Source organism: Protobothrops mucrosquamatus, unplaced genomic scaffold, assembly GCF_001527695.2.
Source record: "Protobothrops mucrosquamatus isolate PMUCROS unplaced genomic scaffold, P.Mucros_1.0 scaffold245, whole genome shotgun sequence".
Classification (NCBI taxonomy): domain Eukaryota; kingdom Metazoa; phylum Chordata; class Lepidosauria; order Squamata; family Viperidae; genus Protobothrops; species Protobothrops mucrosquamatus.
In genome coordinates this window covers 819,060-845,691 of record NW_015386595.1, presented here as the reverse complement: position 1 = coordinate 845,691, position 26,632 = coordinate 819,060, and positions in this window count along the sequence as shown.

Below are 26,632 nucleotides of genomic sequence, written 5' to 3'. Positions count from 1 at the left end.
TATTGTTCCATTCTGAGCTCCCTAGTATAGCCTGCCGAGTATATACCTACCCAGACATGAACAAAAGAAGGTGAAAACAGAAACACTGAAACTCAACATAAGCACCCATCTAATTAGACTTTGTCTCAGAGACAAACAGATATGCTCACTGACAGCATATACTGTATGCATACTTCTTTATTTGACGCTGCGCAGGAGATGTGTGTGTGTGTGTGTGTGTGTGTGTGTGTGTGCCATTCCAGAGATGTACACATACAGTATGCATACAGATGCAACATGTTTCTTTATTATACAGAAGAATATCTCCTATACCTACTGCTGGTAAAGTGGTTAGAAAGAATTCCACAACTCATGCTCAGCATGCCTCTCTTAAAGTAAACAAAGATGAGCTTTTAGTTTTCTCTTTATATCCAAGAGGGCAACCCCCCCTTATTTTAATTTTAATTATTTTATTTAATGAGATTTTTTATAAATCCAGATAGTAGCAGTAGCAACAGGTTTTCCTGGAAAGAAGGTGTCATATTCATCATTAAATTGTATTTAACAAAGGTTTAGAATCCTAGAAATGTTTACATAGAATGAGGATTAAAGAAACTTTTGTATACAAAGATATATTAGAATTCTTATGGTTTTATGCCACCAAAAAGATTTGTTAAAAAAAACAAACTAGTTCAACTTTGTTTTTACCTCCTGCCTTTGAATTAATATAATATCTTCTACACACAGCATGTCTGTAAGAAAACAATTTCCATTAATAAATTGTTCTTTATTCTCTGGAAACCTTGTCCAATTAAATATTCCCCAAAGAACATCACATCATATATAAGTTATTTTAAAATAAGAGTTTTAAAAAATCAACACACAACAATGAAGAAACAAAACTTAAGAAGTTGAAGAATATGAGGATGTTTTCTCTAAGTTGATGTTGTAGGTGAAAAGGCTGTCTTCCTACTTCTATATAATTTGATGTCATTCTCCAGACCTATTTCATTGTAGCTTCATGTTATTGCTATTTATTATATCTCTGTGTTTTTATTTTTCACTGTGAAAATGGAGAATGGCTGTCCTGAAAATACTAATCCAAATCAGCAAGCACCTAACCATAGTTACATAGAAAGATCAGGTAATGGTTTTGTAGTCCAATGTGAACCTTAGATAAGATTTATGTATGTGATATAAAAACATCAGTTTATTTAGCCAAATGTATAAAGTATTAATACATTAGGAATGTTTGTACCTTTCTTATTCAGCACAGCAATTTAGCAGTTCAAAAGCACATATCAGCTCAAGCCAAAGTTCTGACTGTATCGATATTTGTTCCCATGTTGGCTAACCAAATACCCACAGGAAACACACTTACAGGGATATACTGTAATTGTGATAATATTTATCACTCTCCAGCACTGGTGTTTACTGTTTCCGCTGACATATAATTGTCCACAAAGGCCCAAATCCCTTCTTGAACATTAAAGAAATTATTTTGAGCAAATGAATTAAGATAAATTATTTTTTTAAAAATAGTTCATAAAAATTGGCTATAATTAGTTTTAAGTGATGAGCCTGGCACAGTATTGGAATGGTGATGTTAAATGAAACCACCTCCAAGCATGAGTAACTACAAAATATCCACAATGCAGATAACCAGGATGAGATAAGTACCGTAATTGTAAATCCTGGCCCTTGATCCTGTTTGCAGTATGGCTTCTGCCTTTAATAATATAATTCCTTTGGGCGAAGATTTGTTGCTGCTGCTATTGTTGTCGTTAAATCTTGTGGACTTTATTGGGCAAAGAAAGCAGGAAGGGGAAGGGAAAAAGAAAATGTCAGCGACAAACACCTTTCACCTCCCTGAAGCAACTGTTTTTAAATGCCAATTTCCAATTTTCAGGTCCAGAAGTCACTGACTTCTTCATAGAGGAGGAATTTTGCTCCTAAGGGACCTTTCCTCAATTAAGCCACAACAGTCCATTTTCAGGCCATTACATATATAAACTGCACAGTTAATCAGAATGAATAATAAAATTCACAGCCAGAGGTAGCTCACTCATTTGCCTTATGACCTCCATTTATCAAATTTGTAAAAACTCATAATGCCTTATAAAATAATTTTTCCACTCCTTCATTCTTATCAGTTATATGAACCTAATCTATGCCTTAATATTCTAACTTGGGTTGGACACATTTATTTTCTCTTTTTTGTTTTTACATGTTCCTGTTTGCTGAGATTTTATAGTATGTAACCCAGCTGTTTTCACTGCTCTAATACTTGAACTATTGCAGTGCATATAAACAGAAAATTAGATCTTTGAATGTTGTGAAATCTTGCTGCATTTATATTTTAAGACATTTGCAATTATCATTCAATTGTAATAGACAACACATCAATACTAGTTTTACCTTTCATTCAGAGTTGCCCACTACATCTACTAGCACAAGAATGTGTTATTTCTTCATGGAGAACAAAAATTATAGTGATGGCAATGATATTTAGATATTATTTCTCATATCACCAGTTAGGTTAAATTCTTGGCCAGTTTTATTAAATATATATATTATAGAAAAGCTGATATTAGCAACCTAAGATATGCAGATGATATCATTCTAATGGCAGAAAGTGAAGAGGAACTAAAGAGCCTCTTGATGCGGGTGAAGAAGGAGAGTGCAACAGTTGGCTTGAAACTCAACATTAAGAAAACTAAGATCATGGCATCTGGCCCTCTCAATTCCTGGCAAATAGATGGGGAAGAAATGGAGATAGTGACAGATTTTATCTTCCTGGGCTCCAAGATTACCATAGATGGAGACTGCAGCCAAGAAATTAAAAGCCGCCTGCTCCTGGGGAGGAAAGCTATGGCAAATCTAGACAGCATACTAAAAAGTAGAAACATCACCTTGCCAATAAAAGTATGTATAGTCAAGGCCATGGTTTTCCCCGTTGCAATGTATGGCTGTGAAAGTTGGACCATAAGAAAGGCTGAGCGCCAAAGAATTGAGGCCTTTGAACTATGGTTCTGGAGAAGACTCCTGTGAGTCCCCTGGACTGCAAGGCAATCAAACTGGTCAGTCCTAGAGGAGATCAACCCTGACTGCTTTTTAGAAGGCCAGATCCTGAAGTTGAAACTCAAGTATTTTGGCCACCTAATGAGAAGGAAAGACTCACTGCTGGGAAAGATTGAGGACAATAGAAAAAGGGGACGACAGAGAATGAGGTGGCTGGATGGAGTCACTGAAGCAGTAGGCGTGAGCTTAAATGGACTCCAGAAGATGGTAGACGACAGGAAGGCCTGGAGGAATGTTGTCCATGGGGTCGCAATGGGTTGGACACGACTAACAGCTAACAACAAAAAGAAAAGCTGAAATCATATATGCACTAACATGAGAATATGTTTCACTCAATAGAACAATTCAGAAGATATCTAGATAAGATTGTGCGGTATTGACTAATTGTTCTTATAATATAGAGAGGCTTATATTATAAGAACAATTAGTCAATACTGCTCAATCTTATCTAGATATCTTCTGAATTGTTCTATACCTATCGATATCTTATCTAGATATACCTCTAGATATCTTAAATAGATATCTTCTATACCTCTATATATTTTATCTAGTTATCTTCCAAATTGTTCTATACCTTTAACCATGAGAGAAAAGAAATTGCTTCTGTTTGCTATTTCTGAATAAAATGTGTTTGTGTGTGTAGGCACGCATACATCTTTCCCAGTGGTTACTTCATCATGACAAACAAAGAAACAAAGAGAAAAGGAGAATGTGACCATTGCGTAGTTATATTTATTTCTTTAATTTATTTATATAAAGAATATATAATACCCTTTTGGGCCAAGATGATCTCAAGCCAGATCATAACTATTACACAAAAAAGTGTCACAATATATTGTAAGACAAACAAATCAATATGATGAAACAATGGGGCAGCAAGTAAACATCCATAGTAAACAACAATATAATATAAAATTTGATAAACATGCTTACTCAGAAGCAATCTCAATAAAATGGTGCTAGTGGTTGACACACTGTGATGTCAAAAAATCAAATATAATTAGGAGTGCAATATGAGAGAATAGTACAGTTTAATTAGTACAGTTTGCCTCACTGATATTTTCAAGTGAAAATATCAGATTTTGGGGGCGGATGGTAGCCTTTTTCTCTCTCTCTTCATTTGAAAGAATAAACACCAAAAATAGATCTTGTAGAAAATATTCTTTAATGGGTAAAGCTATATAGAAATTGTCCAACCTTTAGTTGCCAAATTTTACACAGTCAGTATCATATAAAACAGAAATATAACAGCCTGGTGTGTGGTACTAGTTTTTTCAGTGTAAATGTAGTGAGAAGGCCATCACTTTTCAGCTAAAAGTGTCTTGCTAAAATCTAACTCCAGTTTTCAATTTTTCATAATCTTTTTTTCTCTTCAAACAGTTATTTTGTTATTTTAATTCATTTTTCCAATGCTTTCATCTTCCTCCCTCCCTCCCTCCCTCCCTCTCTCCCTCCCTCCCTCCCTCTCTCCCTCCTTCCCCCCTCTCTCTCCTGAGATTACATTATTCTTGTGGGTGAGCCAATGCACTTCAGGGGGCAGTAGAGCAGTAGCATATCTCACCATCACTTTGTCAATTCCCAACTTACTCGTATTTCCTAAGGTGGGCATGGGGAGGAGAGAGAAATAAATGAAAAGAATTGCTTCATTTGACCTTTCAGATTTACTTTTAATATACAAAGGAGATTGGATGGCGACAGACAAGATGAAACACTAGCACACATATCCTTTCACTAAGATCTATTATTCTTTGTGAAAAAAGGAGAAAACAATGCATTTCCCATCAAACTAAAAGAAACATTTTGCTGAAAATTTTTGTAGTACAGCGTTCAATATAGGAAATAAAATTATGTGTATAATGTATTTCTTTACAAAGGTATTTATAATTGCATTAAAAATACTTATGCAGTTCTAATATTTCAGTGCAATAAAACAGAAAGAAGTAATAAATGCTGGTTCTTGTATTCCTTGAAGTTGTCTCTTAGTGGAAATTATTTCTAAGCTATTACCCAGTGTAAAGTAAATTAGTTAGATGTATAAATGTCACTATGCTTTTTTATATAGTATTCAAATCAAATCTCATTTATACATGAGGTTACAAATACTGCAAGGCTACTTGTTTTCTTTTTCTATTTTCATTTTACTAAAAAAAGTTAAAATAAAAGAATACAAATACAAAACTTCAAAAAAATTAAAATAAACAAAACAAACAAGATATTTAAAAAGTGCATTAAAAATCAAATACATATAAACATATTAACCCCCCATTGAATACTGATTAATATGTTACAACAATATTAGTTTCCCACTTGTTGCAAAACAGGCCCAATTTTTTTTTAAACTACTGAATCAATTTGTAATTTATTAGCTTGACATCTATAACTATCTTAATGAACAAATAATAGAAGAAGAACAATAATAAGAAAGGCAAGATTAAAATTTCAAAATTCTCTGTTAACAAACTGTTATCAACTCGTAGAAAATTTACCATAGCATCTTATCTAACCCAAATTGTCCCAAAAGATAACACCCATTCATCCTGGATCAAATATTCATGTTTATTTCTTAATACCATCTCTTATCAATTGTTCTCTTATTAAATATTAATAAGTCCAATCTCCAAAGTTGCTCTATCTTCCCTCAAAAATGATAACAAGTTTTAAAAAAAGATGGAGGAGGAGGAGGAGGAGGGTAGCTCTGCCTTCAAATCAAACCACTGTTGGTTATTCCAATTACATTGGAGGGTCAGAGAGATTGTGCCACAGAAATATGATAATTGGCAGATAGTAATTAGCAGCAAATAATCTGATTACAGGTCAGATCTGATTTATATCAGATAAATCACTGTTATATCACTGTTTTGCTTTTGAACTTTAAATTGAGTTAACTAGAAAGTCAAATATTTTTTTAAACAAATTCTATCTAAAAATCCTAAAGCTTGTTGGATCAATTTGAAGACAATATAATCTAACAATTTGATCTAAACTGATGATCTAATATAGAAAGTTAAACAGGTTTAGGGATTCAATTGAATCACATTGAAATAAAATCTTTGAGGTTTTTTTTTTCATAATCCTACAAATATCCCCAAATTCTGGTATAAGAAATAAAAATTATAATCATTTATTTTTTCCCCAGACTAAATAAAACAGAGCTTCTATCCCAAGGATCAAATCAGTTTGAATCACCTGAATTGTCTAAAGCCAACACAACAATCATTTTTAGAGCTTCAGCTCCAATTGCCAAATCAATTAATTGATCTCTCCAGAAAAAGATTGAATATTTCTTAGAATAGTGTGTGGTCCTCAATGGAACCGCATCTACATGGAGGGAAGTGTGTAGTGGGGTGCCCCAGGGCTCTGTTCTGGGCCCAGTGCTCTTCAACATCTTCATCAACGATCTGGACGAGGGGATAGATGGAGAAATCATCAAATTTGCAGATGACACCAAGCTGGCAGGAATAGCCAACACTCCAGAAGACAGGCTTAGGATACAGGAGGATCTGGAAAGACTTGAACACTGGGCGCTATCTAACAAAATGAAATTCAATGGTGAAAAAAGTAAGGTTCTACATTTAGGCAAGAAAAATCAAATGTACATGTATAGTACATGGGGTACCTTGCTCAATAGTAGTAACTGTGAGAGGGACCTCAGAGTCCTAGTGGACAATCACTTAAATATGAGCCAGCAGTGTGCTGCAGCTGCCAAAAAGGCCAACACAGTGCTGGGCTGCATTAACAGAGTGATAGAATCAAGATCACGTGAAGTATTAATACCACTTTACAATGCCTTGGTAAGGCCACACTTTGAATACTGCATCCAGTTTTGGTCACCATGATGTAAAAAAGATGTTGAGATTCTAGAAAGAGTACAGAGAAGAACAACAAAGTTGATTAGGGGACTGGAGGCTAAAGCATATAAGGAACGGCTGCTGGAATTGGGTATGTCTAGTTTAATGAAGAGAAAGACGAGGGGGGACATGATAGCAGTGTTCCAATATCTCAGGGGCTGCCACAAAGAAGAAGGAGTCAAGTTATTTTCCAAGGTGCCTGAAGGCAGAACAAGAAGCAACGGATGGAAACTAATCAAGGAGAGAAGCAACCTAGAACTAAGGAGAAACTTCCTGACAGTTAGAACAATTAACCAGTGGAACAACCTGCCTCCAGAAGTGGTGAATGCTCCAACACGGGAAGTTTTTAAAAAGAGACTGGACAGCCATTTGTCTGAAATGGTATAGGGTTTCCTGCCTGAGCAGGGGGTTGGACTAGATGACCTCCAAGCTCAACTTTATTATTATTATTATTATTATTATTATTATTATTATTATTATTATTATTATTATTATTATTATTATTATTATTATTATTATTATTATTATGTACCAAAGTTGCCATAGTCACTAAAATTTCCATAGATAAATTCAAAAGTCTGTGGTGCAATAGACGATTCAAATCTATTTTGTTTGGTTTGCAGATGCTACAACTGTAATTTCTACGACTTTGTAATGAGCTAATTTACAATGCTAATGCAAAGAGAGTTACAATCTTATGAGTAGCCATTCAGTTCTTAACTATTTTCTCTTAAATTCACTATGCCACTTGCCAACAGCTTGTCTTTAAATGCATCCTCAAGCAACACTCAAATTCTGTGCACAGAATGCAAATGAGTGCTAAAGCAGACAAATAATTCCACAGAGGCTACTGAAAAGATTTTTCACAGCACCTGTAACTTGGTTATTAAGAAAATAAAATTCCTAGATAGGAAGACATAAAAATGTGGTAGTATACTCCTTTTATGATCAAGTTGACATTGAATGCTTTCCAAGCCCTATTTATTCAGAGAGAGAGAGAGAGAGAGAGAGAGAGAGAGAGAGAGAGAGAGAGAGAGAGAGAGAATAAACAGGTCTTATAAGGGATATATCAGATGCATCCCAATATTGCTTGCATTCCATAGTTAGAAAATATTTTGTTGCTCTTTCCAGAATCCTTTTATAAAACATTTATTCTTGAGACCAATATACAGTATTAAAATAAAGTAAAAGCTTTAACATAGAATATTGTCATTCAATTCTATTGTGGAAAACTTACGTGGCACCATACATTCATTCAAAATTCACCAAATCATTCCATGAAAGTTCAATATTTGATGACATTTTATGTTCTGTAATTTCATATAGTGCCTTCAGGGCTAGCCAACAATATATAAAACTGGTAGAGCTCTTCAATTTCATTCCTGTAAAAGTATTCCAGAACACGGGAGAGTGCAGACATAATATCCACATCAAAATTGTAATGGTTTCTCTGCCACTCAGCCTGCTCCATCTAATCAAGACATTGGAATAATATAGCAGTTATCTCCTTTAACTGGTATTTTCTGGTATCATTTTTATTTCTTCTGTTCTACCTGGAATATACCGTAGGAGCAATCTGAATGAAGGAAAATGCCTTCTTCTTTCCATTAACTGAAAAACATGATGGTAGCTTAAAGTTAGTATTTAGTTTTTTAATCTGAAGAAGCTAGGCCAGCGGTTCTCAACCTATGGGTCGCGACCCCATTTGGGGTTGATCGACCATTTCACGGGGGTCGCCAAGCAAGGCTGTCCGCCATTTTTTTCCCTTTTCCGGTGGGTGCCTTACCTCCCTTGAGCTGGGCCAGCTGGTGGTCAGCCTGCTCCGTCTCTGCCGCTTGCCAGCTACGCCTCGGCCGGCGCAGGGGGCGGAACCACGCATGCGTGGCGCTCCCGGGCAGGGAAAGTCCTCGACTTACGACCGGTTGGGTAGTCCTCGACTTACGACCGGTTTAGTCCTCAACTTACAACCGGTTTAGTCCTCAACTTACGACTGGTTTAGTCCTCGACTTACGACCGGTTGGGGTCGTGGCATTAAAAAGGTTGAGAACCACTGAGCTAGGCCTTCTTAGGTATGTTGACATTTTAAAGTCCCCAAGACACAAGGTGGCCATGACCACTGCTACTTGGAATTGTTTCATCAAGAACACACTTTTGTGGCAATACCATGATATTGATACTGTATATTATTTTCTTACTGCATTCAGCTGTACTGTTGTTCATTTATGAATAATCAGGAAAAAGGAAAGAGAAATATTTAATTTCATATACATTTTGTTCTTACCGTTCTACTAGAAAGCATTTGATATCACAGTTTCTATATTTTAGTGATTTCTCATCACAACTTTGGGCTTCTTCAGACCATTTCATACTGACTTTATTTATTTGTTTGTTTATTAAATTTATTTGCCACCCATCCCATGGTTTAGATCAGAGGTCCCCAACCTTTTGGGCACCAGGGATTGGTTCCATGGATAAAGGTTTTTCCATGGACTGGGGAGTGCATTGTTTTGTGTGCTGCCTGCATCCCACGGATGGGTCTTTGCTTGTTTGTGCGGACTGGTTGCTGGCATGCTGTGGGCCGGTACCAGTCCACAGACCAGGGGTTTAAATGACTGAGCAGTTTACATCAAGATAAATTAGCCCCATAGTAACCATTGGCTTTTATTAATTTCCTGAAGGAGATGACAACTGAAATCTAAGACATTCACTTACTCATCTATCTTAACATCCTCTACCACGTACAGTGTCAATAATACATCTCTTGTGCAAAGAAGACATTCCAGATGCTAAATCTGTTTGGTCAGTAAATTAGTTCAGGAATTGGTATAGTGCCATATGAATCAACATCTTTTAAGACATGAGAGTTAAGAGTTGTTCATATTTACTCATTTATTTCATTAAAACAAAACAATCACCTTAACCCTTTTCTTTAAATTTCAGTGCAGTATAATCATAGCAAAAAACAATATAACAAAATAGTTATATTGTATAATACAATCAATTATACTGTTATCAGTAAAATAAATGATTATGAATTGAGCCAGTGAATAATGTAGGGGGAGAGGAAAGGTGCTAAAAATGATACTGCCATGACTATAATATTGAATGAGGATATGTTTATGCACATTTAAAAGAATAAGAAAATAATTATCACCATAAACTGAAATAATCATTGTAATAATCCATGTTAATTATCCCTGCAATACAAAGAATGCATATATTTAGAAATGTACTGAGGCATGATAAGAGAGAAAAACAATTATGTAGAAATAATCTCTCTGTCTTGTTTTCTCTTTCTTTCTCTCTGTCTCTTCCCTAGAACAAAATCTAGGGAAATTTAAGCAACATGGGGCCAAATGTAGATTTTGTATTCTACCTGATAACCTTCTAAAGTATATGAAAGAAACTACACACAGTAGTAAGCAACATTGAGAAAACATTTCTCAACTTACCATTATCGTTTAGCTGTAATCCTAATTAGAAAGGTTGGTTTAAAAAATGACAGAACATTTCACACTAAAACTGAAGCCTACAGAAAAAGTCATTTCTGTAGAAGACCAATCTGCTAATATAATTTTTCTGGTGTCTCCAGCCATATTGAATAATGTGTTTTCATAGCAATATGATGATATTTTAGGAGATGGTTTTCAGGACTAGATGCTCCACTTCTTACAACAGACTAGATGCTCCACTTTTTACAACAGATTTGTCTTCCTGAAACAGTTGCTCTAAGTTTATAGGCTCTTTGGTCAAAGCTTTTCCTAATATGGGATACAATATTGGTTGATTTTATAACATCTTCTATACCAGCCTGGAAAAATCTCATTAATTCATGTGCAGTGCCCCAAATGTAAATGAGAGCCAGCTCTGGAAGAATCTACAGGATGTTTTCACAGCTGTCTTCCTCCGTTGCAATCTGTTCCAATACCAAATGAGGGAAGTACAGGGAAAGTTGGTGGACTGATTATACATTCAAATTGCCTTCTGCTTAAAGACTCCTAAACTCCTAATGGCCTAATTAAGCCAGAAGCTTAATTAGTCAGGGCTTAAGTCAAGCCCTGACTTCAAATTCCTTCTTTTCAAATGAGCAAGCAGAATTTAAAGATAAGCTAGAAATATTAGAATCTCTGGGGACCTGTGGAAACAAGGAAGATTTTCCTTTCCAGATGGATATTGCTTTCCTTTTCTGCCATACCGTAGTTATGGTAGCATATCTATTATGATCAATGTAAGCATTGATTCATTTAGGTTGTATCAAACTGTTTTTGGAGTATTTGTTTTCAGAAACAGTGACACCAGTGACACCCTATCATGACACCATAAAACTCTTGTTGGATCAAAACATTGATAGCTTTTATTCCGCTATCAGTATCAATCAGATTTAAACAATTTAGCTTGGATTAGCAAAACTAATACTTCATTTTAGGCCTAAAATGTTAAAATAGCAATCACATCCAAAGTTGCTACAATTATGTACCAATTAATTCTATAAATGGTAACATAATTTTTATCTTTCTGCTCAGATTGAACGTTTTACTTCCTTTAAAAAAAAACCCCACAGATTTTATGGTGGCTCCTTAACAGCTAAAAATAATCAGTAATAACACTCAGTACCACAGGAACCCAAAATAAAAATAAAAATATAAACAAAAGAAATGTCATGCCTTAAAATGCTAATACACTCATTGAAGAGATTAAACATCCATAAAATATTTTCCCCCCTAAAACTCCATGGAGAATCAAATAAAACTGTCAATTAGAGTTACAAAGAAGAGTTCAGATATGGCTACAGGGAAGGTATTTTCTCTTGTGCCAATAAAACATTCATTAAATACAGATGAAATGTTCATAAAAGCCTTCATGGATGATCAGTTGAAGCAAGCTGAAAAGGTTCTAGTTAATATTAATGCTGAAAACATGGTACTTAGATGGTGTTATGCAGTTAAAAAAATCACATTCCAAGAATAGAATAGTAGAGAAAAGGTTATATAGGATAGTTGAATATTACTGGAAATAAATTTATTTGATCAATGCCAATATCTCATATTCTTCAAGAAATCCCTAGCTACTCCTGTTATCTAGGTAGCAATCCATTCCTAACTTTTATTTTCCAGGAGAACTAATGCTATTATTTATTTATAATATTTATATAGCCACCGATCTTATCACTGACTCTGGGAGGTTCCCAATCAAAAATGAGCTTTTCCTGTTTATGGACCCTCTACACAGCCCCTGCCCCCCATAAATGTTCCACTTCTATGATAGTCAATTACCACAGATTTGGGGGAAGAAATATACCAAATTATTGGACAAACAGGTGCTAAAATACATCTATTGGCTCTTTTCCAATAGTTGCATTTAAATTAGAAAGCATACAGTCTACATATTTCACAAATTATTTTCCAAGTTGGTCACTATGGGATACTGAGACTGCAGACAGTCTATTATGGAGAGCTATTATAATTTTAGCCATTATCATTTTTATCAAAACAACCAATACTTTTAGCATATCACGTATTACTTAGTTTAGCCTATTTTCAAACTACTAATTTGGATGAACATTAACACTCCAGGAAATGGGCTTCAAATAACTGTTTTGCACTTAATACAATTATATATATTATGCAAAAATATCAGTGTTTGTTTGAAATTAGTTGCATGTTAATTATAGCACGAAGTGTTAATATACTTTCTCTGTTCGTGATTTAATACAAAAGTGGTACACTAGTAATCAGTAATTATGATGTAATTTATCTATTCTTTATGTTACTATATTTTTCTTTATTACACGTCTTTCTTAAAAATGGGATGACATGATACCTACATAATATTTAAATTAGGTTTAATTGAAAGTTCCTGGATTTGCCTATGAGAAGAAGAAGAAAAAGAGGAGGAAGAGGAATGCAATTAGTACTTCTCTGATCAGTTCTTAAAAAAACAAGTGATAGGCAAAAGAGCCCCAATCAGGACTGTGAATGTTATGGAATGAAAGATTTACTCTTTCTCTCCCTCCCACCAATCATCTGGAATTCTATTTGGAATTCTATTTTATGTAAGATGTGCCCCATGCACATCTTACATAAAAGACATTCACTAAACTGCTAGGAAAGTCATCTAACCTGCTTTGGCCTCCTACTAATAAGCATATGTAACACAGTAAGAGACTGAAGAAACTTCTTTTTTCAATAGTGATGTTATTGATGGCCCATTTGTTTGTCTTAGTTTTGTACTTTTGGGAAAGAGGATATTACTTCCCAAACTAGCAGAATTCATGTATAGCCCCCTGTCTCCACAAAATTATGGACCAACTCTTTGGAACAAAAGGACTTTCTTTGGAGGTTTTCCAACCATACCAATAGGCTGAATTCCAACTTATAAAAGAAGGAAAGAAATTACAATAAGGATAAAAAACAAATATTTTAAGAATATATATCAAAATAGGAAAGAAGGGAGTTTCACATGCACATTAACCCCCCCCCCCCCATCCCAAAGCATGACATGTGCTTTAGAATCAGCCTGAAATTACCTCAAACTACACATGGAGGTGAGGATCAAGAGAATAAGCTCCTGGTAATCTGCTAAATTAGCCTCTGTCATATTTGTTTCCTTGTTAATGCAATGCATGGAATATTAAACTGAATTCGTATGCAACATTAATGAGTCAAAATGCATTGTAGAAATGTGGATGCCCTGCAGTATTAGTAGCATTCTGAAATACCTAATTAAATATTGCAGCTTCGCAAATTAATGAGGGCCTGGTGGCAGAAAAGATGTTTTATATTTATGTTAAATGATGGAAGGTTTTCTTTCTCTGAAATAAAGAATTAAAGATTGGTGTCCATTTATTATCCAATTGTCCACCAGCAATGCAACTTGACAATCATATAGGTGGAGAAGTCTATGACCCAGCACAACTACAATGCAGGAAAAATATGAAAATAGGATGATGCCTGGTATACATGCTGCCTTGCTCCTGTAAAACAGGTCTCCAGAAATGGAATTTAATAGAATGGTCATAAGTGTTGATGCTTAACTTATTCATATGGGTGAAAGGTATGGTTGCTATGTCTGAATAATTTTAAATTTATCCATTGAATTATTCCTTCTTACATATGACAGTAGTTCTTCAATTAATTAATATGAACTGATCATTCCTAAGAAGCAAATTGCACAAGCATCCTTTAAAAAAAATATTCCCTAGAAAGACTTTTAAGATCTATCTCAGTTGGGAAAAATTACATCTTATTCCAGAAAGCTCTCTCTTTATTCATATAAATTAATAGTAATCCAATGGCTCTGTTACCATTAGCTATTTCTCTACCTGTTCTTCAATCTTGAGAGCCAGATCCTTTCCTTGCCATCTGGCTCTTTGCCTCTTCACTAGTTCATCAAATTCCTGACAACTCTCAGCAGTTTATGGATAGGATTCATAAAAAAACAATAAACAAAAAGTATACAATAAAAGGTCCATAAATTAATGGCATATAGAATAAAGTTAAATTAATTAAATCAAATAGTAATCAAACCAAAATTGGACCAAGGCCCTTTGAAAGAGCATGCTTGAGCAGCTTCTGGAGGGTATTCAGTGTAGGAACCAACAAACTGTCCATTGAGAGATTGTTTCAAAGATGCAAATATGTAAATGCAGTACCGTCATACCTCACTTCCTTAAAGTAGGGCAGGCCAGGTAGATTGAATTGGGCAGGCTAGTCCTACTGGAAAAATGTCCTGCAGATAACTAGGCACCAATCAAGTAGGTCCTTTAAGTTAAGGGACATGCTGAATAGCAGGTTGCCTAGAAAACCAACAGATTCCCTGTCTTGCATCTATGGGTCAAACATAATAAATAAGCATTCATATCCCATCACTGGAGGAACAGAATAACTGATCATAGATAAAGTCTCCTAGTAGATCAATATCATCTCTTTTCCTTGACCCCAGTATCAAGGCTGATGCAGTATCTAAAACTGAGCCTGCTATATTTCAGTCATATTTATGTTATTTTTATTTATTAAATTTATCTGCCACCTATCTTGTTTTGAAGTGACTCTGGGCAGGTATTGCCTCACTCATCCAGCCAGATCTCAGAAATATATACCAGGTCTGTCCACTTAAAAATTATGAATGAATATAGACTTATTATGAACAGACATAGCTTTTAGCATCAATGTAGACATGATCCCCATCAAGTTCAAATCAGAAGGGCAGCTTGCCACCAAGTTAGACACCAATCTTCCTCAGGAATGGCACACTCAACACCCCCACTATATCTGTCATGGTCCAACACTGTAAAATTAGTGTAGGTGTGTGCTCCAATCTCTATCTACAAGGTAACATACTTCGTCAACATGGATATCAGTCAATTTCACAATGCAATCATACATCAAATACAATAACACCCATTCAAACCAACTTGCTATACATTTATTTACATTTTTATATCACATCCTCATTTCCCCAAATCAAGCATCATTCACAAATTTTCTGTAGGGTGAGAGAAGATCCCAGGGCATTCATGCTAGACTAAAGTACATTTATATTATGTTGTTAAGCCTTTAATCCCATTATAGTTGACATGTTTATTTGATTCCTAACTTTGATCGGTCATGATTGTACAAGATTTTTGGTTTGCTTGATTTAGCCTATTCTGTAATAGTAGACAAGATAAACTTTGAAAGCAGACCCCAATTCTTCTGCATAAGATTTGGTGTGTCAGTAGGAGTTGTCTCCTTGGGCTACTTACATGTCAAGCTGAAACATTTTCTCTTTTCTGTGTTCTTTAGCTTTCAAGTCACAATACCTTTGTGATCTTTCTTGTCTCACTCTGCTCCCATGGTGAGTGTGTGGAATATTTTTCTCTCAGCCATTAACTCTAAGGCAATGAGTGATAGGTCCTTCTTCAGAACTCCTTTATCCCTTTGTGTTTAGTTAAAACTTTGCCTTATTGACTTGGTTTCTTGATAGCAATGTCCCGATTTGCTGCTGGAACTTTTGTAGCGTTTTATGTGTTTCCAATTGTGAAAATCTAAAAACATAACACGTACACATAGCAGTGGCCTGTAAAATTCTCAAAATACCACCCTAACTATCACAGTGGGCTTTTCCTATAGTATATCTTTTTCTAACAATATCTGATACCTGATAACTGTTTTTGTCCAAGCTGAAAGGGCCACAGAAGAACCTCACCAGCAACCAGAGAAAAGGCTGCCAGATCCTAACCACTGTTACATCTTTACCATGATTTCTACTTAAGCATGATATATCACACATATAACTTCCTTTGGGATAGAGAACCCTACTTTAACACTGGATCAAGTAAAAGACCTATGTGTCTCCACTATGAGTGAGAAAGTAGGTATTATTCAACTTTCAGCCAATATCAGAGGAACAGGTGGATATGATCAGAGGAACAGGTGGATATGATGATCAGGAATAAAATAACACATGTGATGTTACCATTACTTCTGTCTTGAGTCTCAGGGAGCACTGAATGGATACACTGTTACTAACAAAACAGAGTATGGACCTCTGTAAAGTAGCCAGGAGTTTTCATGTCCTCTTATGCAATCAGTTGTTTCTCATAGACAGAGGTCACTTTAGTGAATGCAAGAATGCTGAAAAGTTTGTTTGTTTCTTTGTTTTAGATAAAATGCACTTGTTCTACTTCTAGAGGACAGTAATAAAAAGTTTTAAAAGTCTTATTATACAAACACAACAAACTTGATATACAAATGCAGTGTAAATGGCTTTATTATTTTCCCACAGTAGAGAAATGCTATTGCCATATATGTTTGGCTTTTTCGGTCAGGGACAGGATATATATCAGTCATGTATAATTGCATGACTGGTACTTCTATCCAGCCTCATGTAAAAAGCAAAATTGTCATTCATGAAGTTTCAGATGCCTACTTTCAGGACTGTATTATTTTCAAGCAGATGTGCTCATAGAACTAATTTATAGAATCTAGAAAGAGCTGTCTAAAGACAGGAAAAATTGGGTCCTTATGAAATTTATGTCACACTGATCTTGGCTCTTTCTAACCTATCCTTTATCAAAGTATGACCTTCTTGTAACTATTTGAATAAGATAAAAACCTCTCAGTCCTTAAAATAATTATTAAGAGACTAACATCAGAATTATTCTCCCTTAAAAATATTCTTATCTGGACTGGTGAACACATTTTGAATTTTGGGAGTGTTTGTGTTTTCATAAAATGAGAGTATTATTAATTATTAGATAATAATAAGTTAAAAAATTAAATTGAAAGCAAATATGGTCCGAAATACAAATCTCTTATCTGGCCTACTTCATAAAAGTACAATTAGTGAAACGTAGGAGGGAAAAAAATACACACTGTACTTTTTCTCTCTCTCCATTACACAAACCCTGAAATGTATTGCTATGGTATGTGAGAAAGATCTTGACAAACAGAGTGAAGAAATGCTGCCTAGGAAATGGTCACATAAGAGAAGACATAGCCCATAGCTGCATAATGAGTGGCATAAGAAGCTCAGAAGGGAAACTTCCTAAATTCTCAAGATATGTACTTTCAGACTTTCAAAATTCTGTTAATGTAATTTTACAATGTATTTCCTGTCTGGTCTGCCTGGGACAGCTGACATCCAAATTCTATGCAAACATTTAAAAAAACACTTCTCCAAAAACAAACAAGCCAACTAATAGATATACAATTTAAAAAGGCAAGGGCCTACAAATTTATCGAGAATATAATACATCTCCCTTTGAAACTCCTAAGAGGGTCTAATAATTCTCATTTATCATTTCCCATTTTTTCCTCTCTAGTACTTTAATAGATAGACAGCCATCTGTCATTTATATTTTTTATAAATGCTGAGGGAGGGGTGAAAGGATATGAAAGAATTCTTCATTTTCTCTCATCTTGGAGGCTGAAAATTGCTTCCTCATTATTATTTTTAATTAAAGGATTTTTTTTAATTAAGTGAGAAGAAAGCCTGGAGGTTTTGTGACTGGCATACCTTGGAGAATATTCATCCTAAAACTGTTCCTCTCCTCTCCTCTAGTTCCTAAGAACTAAGTTCCTATTTCTTGACTATGGCAGTTTGAAAGCAATTAACTCTTATTTCTTATGATTTAAAAATGCATGAAAACCCACATTTTTGCATGACAGTTTCATAAGTGTGCATTTTTGTATTACCTTTCTGAGCCAAGAACTATATTGCAAGAATTATACTGCACATGGTCAGAAAAACAACTGCATTTTATTTGTATATCAGCCTGGGAAGAATAGATAATGTTGGTTTGCTTAGGAATCCAATGAGATAATAATGCATTAATCATGGGGAAAGGATTGGAAGTAATGGAGACCTCTTCAAGATCTGATGAGGATTCTAAGCTGTTAGCAAGTTTCTAAGCTATTATATTTTACCTGAAGACCACAATTTGCCAACTGATTAATCTCAAATGTATATAATCAGTAGATCCTATAGTATGTGTGTATGGAATGGGAATTCTCTGTTTAATAATTGCAGTGGTTCATAGGAATTTTATGACTGCATCACAAGTCTTTTCGATATAGGAGTTCTAAGCCAAATTTGCAAAGCACGTGAAACTTGACAGCTGACCTCCTGGCTTTAAATGTCATATTTTTGCTTGGCACAAAATAGATATCTTAAGGAAATCACAGACAGAAAAGAGGAAATGCCTTAGTAATTGCTGATTAGCAAAAGAAAGCTCTAGGCACAAAGATTTAATTATGGTAATCTCACCATCAATCTGAAAATAGACAAGAATATAATCCCTCTAAGAAATAAGTCTATTGGTGTTTAGGCAGAATTCCTGTTTTTTCCTTTATATGTTAAACCATTGAACATTGATTTAAACAGAGCAATAAGCAATGAGAGATGAGCAATAAGTGATAAAACTAATTGGTGTTTATTTATTTATTAGATTTATAGCCTATATTTCTTCCATAAATTCAAAGTAGCATACACTGCATACCTATTTTTCCTTCTAACAAGTGTCTCAAATAAGTTGGACTGAAAAGAGTGATTAATCAAACTCACCAGAAAGCTTCCATGGACTGCAATCTGGACTTTATTAGTCTTAGTCAGCCACCTTAACCACTATATCATTTGGATTCTTTCCAGCAACTTTAAGATGTGTGGACTTCAATTCCCAGAAGTCAACAGTCAGCCATTGTGCCAATAGACATTAAGAAACTATAACTCATTAAGAAAACCAAATTTCTCCATTTTTTTCTTTTCTCCAGAATGGTGTAGGAAATGCTCTTGAGTACTATAAATTAATACATTAAAATTTTATCTTCCCCATTCCTCTGATGGATTTTCTTTTACATTTAAAGGGAGGGGATTTTCTCCACCTTATATATTTTTTTTATCGAATTGCTTTAAAATAGTTGTTATTATGGAAGAGTAGTCGCAAGTCCTTTATCAAGTATAAGCTTGTTCCAGTCAGTTCTTTTTGTGAGAGAAGTGCTAGAAGCTATACTCCTAAAATAGTTCAGTAAGTGGATGGATAGGTCTTCATTTGTTACAGTTAAATATCCAATACAGTCAATACAAGGGCCATTAACTTCAGTGGAAAAAAATCAATAATATACAGTTCTTGTTTAGGGTTCATCATTGAATTCAAAAAGTACTATTTTCTAACAATATGATTACAATGTTCAGTCACCCAAGAAATGATTCAATCATCTAGCCAGGAAATGGCATTTTAAAAAAGGGCATTTCAACTCTAATATTTTGATCTTTTAATCATGGTCTGGCTCACACTATGGTTAGAGATAAGATGCCAGGTGCCAGGTGTCCTGGAATGTAGTTCCAGGATATCTGGCAGCAGATATAGCCCAAAGCAGGAAGTAAGGCCAGATGAGAAGACAAGGAGTCTTCCGGGAAAGGGAGTTTGAGACTCTCATCTTTCTACTCTATAATCTTAGCCATCTGCTACAATGGTAAAACTGTAGATAATCAGAAAGATGGCCTTGGTCTACCATGAATGGGTGGTAAAAGCCCCTTCTTTGTATCCATTATAGAGATACTAACAAATCTACTTGAAAACAGGAAAATACAAACAGGAATCTGATTATTTCTTTCCAACTGCTGGAAAGGTCAAACTTTGAAAAAAGTTACATGCACTTTTTTATTTATAGATCCTCTCTCAATTCACTCATGTACTGTCAGCCCTTCAAAATTGTCCAGATCAGGAAACAGCGTCCACAAGAAGGCTAGAACTAAACTTTATTGAGGCCATATTAACAGATTCTTGTGACATTGATTGTGTTTTTAATCCCATTCCTAATAAATAAGAAGTCAATCTGAATCTCCTCTTAACATTTTCTCATTTCCCAGAGTCAAGGAATGTTTTTATCCTCTTTGATATTGTAATTACTTCTGAATATTTTCCTCAGAGCCATTTCAACAGATCTCTATGTACACACATAGGGTTTTTTTTCTTTTTGGAGAAGAAACAAACAGGTTTTAGAACAAGATATTCAATATATGAATGAAAAATTAAACCAAAGCCAGGATGGTATATTTTATGTATTAATTTTAAGTTTGTCTTTGATTACATTTTCAGATAACTGTTAGAGGAAAAAAATTAGGCTTCTATCTATCTTTGTTGCAAGCATTGCAGAAATACTATACATAGAGTTTAGACCAGAATTTCCCAAGTCAGTAAAGATGTAAATTGAGTCATTACGTGACCAAACCCAAGTATATTACACCTATGCCCATGCTCCTTACACTCATAAAAGACAATGATAAAAACTGTATATCTAACCATGAAGATCTTTTCTGGTAAAGGAGATAACAAGCAATTTTTCCTCTAAATTCCTCTGGTCATAAAACCATATATCACACTCACATTTCTTTCACAAAAGGCTCAAATTCCTATAAAAATCTTGCTGATGTGTCAGTCGGTTGCCAGCTGCCCCCAAAACAACTTTGTATTGTTTTTCAAAAAAGAGAGAGATCTCCTTTCCAGCAGCTTGCTTTGCATCTTGATTTTCACTCTTTTCTCAGTTCAGAAGAACAGGAACCCAAGGAAATTCTTCCAACAATGCTTAAATTTTCTTTTAAATTTCTCCAGATACGGTATGTGTTTGAACTTAATTTACTAATGGGAATGGTAGAAGTGCTTTTATGATGTTTGCTGCTTTAGATATGTTTCTCATTTTAACTGCCAATTCTGAAAAAGCCAAAGGAATTTAACTGAAATGAAGTCAGCAAGAGTCCATCTGCAGCTATATAGATGATTATTCAACAAAGAACAAGATATTCACGCATATCTTTTGGTCATCTTGTAACCAAACAAATTCCAGAATCCTCCTCCACCTAGAGATATCCTTGAAATTCTCTTCAAATAAATTTTAAAACAAATTATTTCATCAGTTTGCATTAGAGTAGGTAGAAAAAATGCCACAGATTTTTTTTTCTACCTAGCAAGTATTTTGCTTTGCTGGCAGCTTTAATGTGAGCCATATATGCTTAATGTTTCTTTTCATGCTAGATTGAATCAAGCAGAAGACCACGCGCAATGTTTTATGGGGATCATAGTGAAGCATGACATTTCCAGCTCTCATCTCTGATAGTATGGAACACCTTCATTCCAACCCGATCCAAAAGAAACAGATGAGAGGCATTCCAGAAATCACCAAATAACAAATCCGAAAATCATTTTTACTGAGACACCAACAGCCTGAGTACAAAAAATTTCCTTTTTAAAAAAACAGATCATGCAAGTTTAACAATCTGCATTTAAAAGACAAATACCACTCTTTTGAAGACAGCAAAGTTCACATTTTGGACAGAGAGGACCCCTCCTTGAAAGAAGGGTCAAAGAGGCCATCTATGTCAAAATTGAACAGCCCTCTCTCAAGGGGGCGGGAATCTGACATCATCTATATCCAGTCTGCAATACAGTTGTTTCAACAGTTCCAAGAAGGCTCCACACCCATTTGCACCATTTGAACACAGATAAGCCTCCAGGTAAAATAATGCAAGTGAACAGCTATCTGCAAGGAGTATAAATTTTTCCATTCCACACCATCCAGTCAGAGCTGAAGAAGCTTCTTGGATGAGAAGAGAAACGTCTTCAAAGAAAAAAAACAAGAAAGTCCAGTTACCTCCTGAAAAAAAAGTATCTTTGGGATAACTATAATCTGGATGACTAAGAATCTGCATAAACAGGTCATGCAAGTCTTTTTATGTACTTTTTCTGCAATTAACTATTTCATGCTCCATAGAAGGGGTTTTTTTTTACTTCTGTTTTTGCTCCTAAATGATAAATGTATATAACAAATGCTGAATCAAAATGCAGATCTAAAACAAATAATGAAGGTTCACTACAGTGTTAATCGTTCAATGAGCACTGGAAGGGCTCGCCAAAGAATATTGAGACATAATCCTTTCAGAAAGGAGGGAAAAACTAATACAGACAATGTAAGCATATATATCACAGATCTCAGGTTGCTCCTTGTCCTTCTGCCATCTGCTTATCTTCAAGAGAACATAGGTAAGAAATAAAGCAAAACAAAACAAAACTGATAAAGTAAGAGGAGGAGGAGGAAGTTTTGAAATGCCAGATGCTGGGAAGAAAACATCTCCTATTGGCATCTTGAGGACAAATCTATGGAAATTGTCTTGATTAAAAAAATGGACTGTAGTTCAAAAGCCAAATTCCTTACATCTCTATATGTCATCTTGATTTATCTGATTCCATTCATCTAAAGAGTTATTTTTCCCATCCAAAATGATTAAACTAGCCTGACCAGAATAATTTGTTTATTTAAACAAATATTAATCTTGGTGAATTAATCTGGATTCTCAAAAGCCACGTGAATAATTAGGAGGACAGTCTCATGTACAAAATAAACACTGCAGGAAATAAAATATTGTCAGAACACAAATAACAGAATTGGAAAGGACCTATGGGTCTTCTAATCCAACCCCCTGCTCAAGCAAGGGACCTATACCATATCAGACAAATGACTGTCCAATCTTTTCTTAAAAACCTCCAGTGATGGAGGTCAGCACCCCCAACTCTTGGAGCCTGGTATTTCATAGTAAAATTGTGCAGTTGAAGCAGAAGATGATGGAGTGGAGTTCATTATAATCCATGCAAAAACAATATTTTGGCAATAAGCCTAGAAAATACTAGTTCTTCCATATTTTATCCTTCCTGTTTGCAGGTTTTTGTTTATTTGGTTTTATATATTACTGGGCTTGCTTGGTGGTTTTTAATAAATATGTTGTACTTTAATTAGAAAAGAAGGCATGAGCAATCTTTGAGGAGGTGTACTCAGAAACTACTGTTCTGCCTCATTTTTGTCCTTGCTGAAAACCTTGTATTCTACAAGCTGTAATGACAGACAGTTGAGAATTTTGCTCCATTTTCACTAGAATTACCAGGAAATATTTCGGACTTGAAAAGACTGAAAGAGGGGGGAAATAAAATTAATAGATTTGTTCTTATATAACAGTGAAACACAGAGAGACCTATAAAATTAGAGCTCGGGCAATTAAATTTCAATCAATTATTTATGCATACTATATATTATTGCATATTTAAAGGCAGATTAGAAATTGCTATTTTCTCAATTCTGTAATATTGGTGAAATGAGCCAGAACTCTCAGGTGCTATTACATAAATAATAAAACATCCTAATGGTCCTTTGCTAATGTTATTTCATTCCAGCTAGCATGCTACAAAGATATACTATAGTTGTTACAGCATATTCTCTGTATGAAATGGGGAAGAAAAGAAGGATAATGTGATACATATTCAAAGCCAAAGACAGGAAAGATAGGAAAGCACATATAGCTGTGGGAGTCATGTTGTCTATACTGATTGCAGAGAGGCAGGCCAAATTATTTTGTTTGAGGCTGCAAGCTGGTATGGAACTTTAATAAAACTGTTTGCATGGTTTAAGCCTATTGAAGTATTGGAGTTGCCAGTTTGATGTAGTGGCTAAACTGATTGGCTAGAAACCAGGAGATTATGAGTTGTGCTCCTTATTTAGGCATAAAGCGGGTGGGGTGGCTTTGGGCCAGTTACTTCTTGGGGTTGTTATGGGAAAAATAGGAAATAAGAACATTAGGTTATGAGGTGTCCTTGGTGCTCTCTGATCTTGAGTGTTTTCTTGCAGATGTTTCATTCCCCAGACTGGGTAACATCATTAGTGCAAGTAAAGACTGGAGTTTGCAGTTTGAATTGAATTTTAATTGAGAACAAACCCTATTCCTTACTAGCATTGATGTTGTTACCTTTCTGGGTAATGAAACGTCTGCAAGAAAACAACCAAGTTCAGAGAGCACCAAGGACTCCTCATTTCAACCCTGAACTACAAATATTCTCTTTTATCAGTACATTAGGTTATGTGTGCCTCTTTGAACAGACCAAAACAACTGTGATAAAAATCAAATTTTAAAAATTGCATAGGAAGAAGAGAGCTCTTGGGCATTGTTTTGCTAGAGATCTTTATGACTTTGGTATTTGTCTGGAGGCAGAGGAAATCAGTCCCTTCCATATTCCATGCTGAAAGTGCAGACATACCAAGTGCAATCATATGCTCAAGGCACCTGCCTTATTTTGACTACAGTTAAACTATTTGTAATTAAAACATAATCACTGCTACTATGAGGGGCTCAATGAGGACTATACATAGCTGTTCCAGAGGCAGTCTAAACTGATTTTTTTTAAATATATTCTGTTATGCAGTGTTCCATACATGCTACTCTGACTAGAAGCAGGAGTTAGTAAAATTTATATCTCTGGATAAATAATTTTATTTGTTGCCTAAAACTACTCTATAATCTAGCACAATTGTCTACTTAATTCAGGATTGTCTACTTAATTTCCTAAATAATTTCATGGGGAAAAAAGTAATCTTAAGAAAATGTATTTTTATGGCTTTTTCTGTGGTGATTTTATTTATTTATTTATTTATTTATTTATTTATTTATTTATTTATTTATTTATTTATTTATTTATTTATTTATTTATTTATTTATTTATTTATTTATTTATTTATTTATTTATTTATTTATTTATTTATTTATTTATTTATTTATTTATTAAATTTATATACCGCCCTATCTCCCTTGCGGGACTCAGGGCAGTGAACAGGCGATACTAAAAACCACGATAATAAATAAATAGTTTGTTTTAAAATCGAATTAAATAACAGGCCTGTTCTAAAAACACACCCGTAAAAAAAAACCCCACTGAAACATAATCAAACTACGCCAGGCCGGCCGCATGGAATAGATGGGCCTTCAGGGCTCGGCAAAAAAGGCGCAGGTCCGCAACTGTACGTAGGTCGGGGGTAGGTCATTCCAGAGGGCAGGAGCTGCCACAGAGAAGGCTCTCCCCCTGGGGGTCGCCAGCCGGCATTGTCTGGCTGACAGCACTCTAAGGAGGCCCTCTCTGTGGGAGCGGACTGGTCGAAGGGAGGTGTTTAGTAGGAGGCGGTCTTGCAACACAGAAGGTCAATTAGAATTTGCTGTTGTCTCAAAGAATATCTTCTTAAATAAATTTTAGATTTAGATACAGTTTAATTGTATCAAAATTCAACACTCAAATTTAAAAACTCAACCTATACTCTATTTCAAGTCTGTTCCCTAAAGCAGTTTTGGCAGGGAAATTCAAAAAAGGTCCCTTTTGAAGGACAACACTGTTCCTGTAGCACAGCTGTCATAGAACCTATGGTCCATGTCACTTTCATGATCAGTTTTACAGGGACACTGATTTTCAGCTGATTATACCTCTCATCTATATTTCCAGGGTGCTCTGATAAATTTTATTTACACTACTTAATTTACTTCCCTAAATGTAACAACATTTAGTTACATTATGTATAAACTGTGTCCACAGATAGTAACAGTTAATGAAGTGTCTAGGTATTTATTATGTACGGCTCATGACTTCCACCATTTAATTCATTTATTCATAGCCATTCAAGGGCTATAAAAAAGACTATGCCCATCAAGTTTTATTCTATTGGTATTGTTTAGTCTTTTAGAATTATTGCTGTTCTTTTTTCTATAACACTATTTCGTACTGTATAGTTTTTATATTATCATATTAAATAGATTTTTGTTGATTTTAGTGAAATGGTGATTTTATATTTCATGTTACATATTCTAATTATTTTAGCTAGTATACTATAGTTTTTTATATTAGCATTCAAATTACATAAATCTATACTGTGCCATACTCATTCCCATCTACATAATATTTATCCTAAAATTTTAGCAATATTGGTCTCATGATTTTACATTTTGTTCTAGTAACTCAAATGTTAGTGATTTTTCAAAATAGACGACTACTATCACAGTGGGATGGCTATACTTTTATCTCGGACCATTATTTTCTGCTAGTCAGTGTCTGAAATAAGGATACAACTGCTGCAGAATTAGATTCTTTTTTTTTTTCAATATAAAATTTTATTATTTTTTCAAGATAAAAAATTTTTTTTTCCACAAATACTACACAATGCTATATAAAAAACCCCCCACCCCACCCCGGACTTCCCAAACCTAATCCCAGGATAATATTCAGATATAAGTAAACAAATATTAACATCTCTAACTCCACAAAATATATTATTCTACATGAGTAGGTAAGATATATAAAAGAAAAGAAAAAATTTTCTAAAAACCTAAATTATATTCCACCACTCTATGCTTCTTTTGAATATAAACAATCCATCTTCTCCATA